Here is a 4,171-nt window from a genome sequence, read left to right as displayed (position 1 = left end):
AATCCACTGGACATACGTATGTACCTGGGAAAGTTGGAAGAGAGCGCGTGGAAGTCACTGGGCCCGCTATTGCAAAATAACTGAGCAACTATTACTCACCATCGTTTTCTCTCTCAACTCGCTGTGGCATAGCGAGTAGGCATACGTGAGCGGAAACTCGCCGGTTGGTGATCTCCTCGACATCCGTACCTCATAGCCTGGACTTCGGTCATTTTGCTTGTTTTTTCATTTAGTACACACATCCGTGTAAAAATATTAATTTCTTTTGTACATTTGTTTCGCACTACCCACCTTTAACCTAGTTATACATAAAGAGCCCCCGCTGGAGCACACTCACAAACAAATTTATATATATAATTTTTTTTTGCAAATAATTTAGGATGTTGTTTTTAAACTAAATAATACTCTTAAATTAATATTGTTATAGGGTGTGGAATCCTATTTTGATTTTTCATTTGAAGTCACTTACCTTTTTTTTTTTTGGAGATATAGCTAAACTAGCATTTTATTTGATTAAGTTTTTTTTGTTAGCATTTTTTTGAAGACAATGCTGAATTTTGGAAACTTTCTTTGGATTTTTTTTTTGCTACACTGAATTGAGTTTTTTTTTCAAAAATTCTTACAACACTCTTTGTACGCCTTAGACTCTAGTTTTATTCCCGCACTTCACATCCTTTTTGTTTGATTCTTCCACTTCTTCTCAATTACCTCTTGTCAATCACTTCTGTTTTTTTTTTTTAGTTTTGATTATTTTTTGATTATTTGAGATTGTATTTTTTCATTAAATATTTTATAATCGAATTCAATCGCTTTTAATTTTTTTATCATTGAATTGTATCTTTTTTTTTTGATGGAACAATTCTTTAATTTCACTTTAACCTTTTTTTTCTTTAAGGATTCATTCGCTTTTCATTCTCGCGTACACTTTCGTTCACTATTTAATATTGCTTTCACGATCCGCGTTTTTTTTTTTTGCTAAAGGTTAAATTATTTGATTAATTAAATTTCGCACATGAACGATTTATTTATTTTTTTTTGCTTGAAACATAATTTCGCGGACTGGCTAAGGTTTTCCGTCGAGTTTAACAGACCGCGTGGTACTGGGCAGAGCTTCACTCGTTGCCCACAGCTTCGAATGAGCGCTCCAGCCACATATCAGACTTGGAATTCTTCCAATTAGATTCTAAGATCCGCTCGTATATTGAGTATATGTATGTATGTTCTAGGGATCAATTCTTTCCCACAGCCTTTCCAGCTTCCCGGTGTCGATGGTACCAACGTCAACGGAGCGAGAAATTAGGTGAGTGATTTACATGCTTACATATTCACATAAATACGTAATTACATATGCAAACATAAATATTACCTTTTTTGCAAATACATAGTTCTTGATTTTGTCTCTTTTGCATGAATGTATCTACGCATATGTTCGTATGCATAGATACTCATATGCATGATATTAACCCTTGCAATGCTTTAGAAGTTTTTCGTGAATGAAATAAAAAGGAGGAATAATTAAGAATTATAAACGTAATTATAGATAGTTTTTTTTGATCTAATAACAGAATTGGAAGAAGAAAAGGAGTGTAAGAGGAGGAGAGCTAGCAGACCGTAGAAATAAGATTTAGGGATTTGTTTGTGAGAAGTAAAGTAAAGCTAAATTATATAAGTGTATAGGAAGAAAAAAATACAACATTAGTGAGGAAGAGATTTGAATTAATGAACTAAATAAATGTAATTCTATTCGGTGTTAATGAAGTTACATTCTTTCAGTTAGTAGGTGATAGTGGTATAAAAGTTTACCATGGCTTGCTACAATTCTATAGTTGGTGTAAGAGGGGCTGCTCTCCAAGAGCAATGGTGCAACACAGGTGAACTATCTCGCTACCGGGACTAGCTGGACGGACTTCGGACATGACTTGACCATTCGACGTACGGACTAACGTCAATATTGGGAGTTCTACTAAAGTATGTGGATTCGTAGTAGAGCTTATGGCTGTTTGGTGTTCAAACAGAGGGGGAGGGCTGACCCCAAGCTGACCGGACGGTTTCTCCCGCTCTTCACCTTTCCTATTGTAACAGGCATGAACCCTTATATATTTTTTTGGTTGTGTAGCTGTGAGAGGAAAGAAGTGGCAAGAACCGCGCCCACTTACGACGAGCGTAGCCCGGGCTTCCAGCATACGACTTCAGGCTTACACAACAAAAATGGCGCCCAACGAGTAATAATCCAGCACTTTTAGTTTTTCTCGTAATCACTTCAAAACTTTATCTGTTCACTTTTTCTATATCTGGTTATTTCTGCTTTCTTCCCACCTTTCCATGCTTTCTAGTTTCCTTCTTTGGACAGGACTGATCAGTGCAGGTTGTTTTAGTTTCATTTTCTTCTGTCAGCTTCGCTCGAGGTTAGACCTGTGGCGAATGTGAAGGAGGAAACTATAGTAGCCGTAGGGGGGAGTATGTATTATCTTCTGAGGGTTCCTAACGCTGGTTTTTGGACTGCTGGAAGTGGTATCCCAAGAGGTCTTCGCATACAGACAACACGTTGTTTGGAATCACGCTGACGATCTACCATCTGAAGGTCTCATCGGCTGTCTTATGTGAGGTTCGTCGAACGATTTAAAAAGGGTTTTGTGGGGGTAATTTATGCATGGGGGGGAATGATATCGACACATATGACGACGTAAACACGCACAGGTAGCAGATTATCCCAGTGACTGCATCACCGGAGACGACCCCCAAACACACACCAACAATCAAATTTTTATTCACATTTGCATACTAACATTGTTAGAATTTTTCTTTGGCTTTTGATTTTATTTTTATTTTTTTTTGCTTGAACCATTTGAATTTTTATTTAGGTATATATTTCTTACTCTTAAATGTTTATATCAACAACCTTTCCATTATTTTTTTTACGCATACCCTGAATTTTCTCAACTAAATTAATTATTTATAAGAGCTAGGTTAGCTGTTTCCTTTTTACTTATCTTATTACCATTTTTTTGGTTTTGTTTATTAATCGAGGCAAATTTAATAAATTAGAGTAGATTTTATATTTGAACTTCGTTTACGGTTAGTTTTTTATACCCGAGCTCACTTGTGCACAAGGGTATTATAACTTTGTTCACATAACGGTTGTTTGTAATGTATACATAAATGATCAGAATGAAAAGAGAAATCGATTAAGCAGTGACTGTCTGTCCGTCCGTCCGTCCGTCTGTGCACACGATAACTCGAGTAAAAATTGAGATATCTAAACGAAACTTGGTAAGTGCCCTTCTTTCTGGCGTAGGACGGATGGTATTGAAAATGGGTAAAATCGGACAATAACCACGCCTACCTCCCATATAACGGTAATTTTCGGAAATACGAAAACAGAGATGTTTTAGAAACTACTGAAGATTGTGCACTCAAAATCGATATTTACAATAAGTTTTAGACGAAAAATAAGAATATTATAAATTTTTGGAAAATGGGCGCAGCCACGCCCACTTATGGTTACATGTGTATAACTTGGTAACCGCTGCACCACTTTCTTCCAAACTTGGCACAGTTGTTAACCTTGGTATAACATACGAAAGGGCGATGAATTTTAAAATCGGACAATAACCACGCCTACATCCCATATAACGGTAATTTAGAGTAATACGAAATCTTCGATAAATCAGTAGTTATTAAAGCTAATTTATTCAAAATTGATGGTTCCAACAATTCTTGACCAAGAAATACGTTTAGGATAAAATTTTAGAAAATGGGCGTGGCACCGCCCACTTATTATCACATATATGTATCTCGGTAACCGTTCTACCAATTTGTACCAATCTCGGTGCGGTTATTGTGCTTGCCACATAGAAGCAAAACGTTGAAAATTATTGAAATCGAACTAAAATTACGGCCGCTTTTAATATAACAGTAAATTTCAGAGATGCTGAAACTTCAATATTTCGAATATGAAGGACGCTAGTTTACTCAAAATTGATACACCCCGGTTTACCATGTAGCGGTAGCTCTCGGAAAGTGTGAGCGCGAATTTCTATCAATTCCATTATTCATAAATATATCACTACATTCCGTATTTTATTTCGAGAACTCGCTAAAATCTCCCTTCCCTTGTATTTACCATCTATTATTTAAATAATTTTTGTAAATCTCTACATTTGCTTGTAAT

The sequence above is a fragment of the Rhagoletis pomonella genome, unplaced genomic scaffold, assembly GCF_013731165.1.
Source record: "Rhagoletis pomonella isolate Grant_MI unplaced genomic scaffold, Rhpom_1.0 Rhpom_scaffold_00195, whole genome shotgun sequence".
Lineage (NCBI taxonomy): Eukaryota > Metazoa > Arthropoda > Insecta > Diptera > Tephritidae > Rhagoletis > Rhagoletis pomonella.
Note: the sequence above shows the minus strand (reverse complement) of the source record.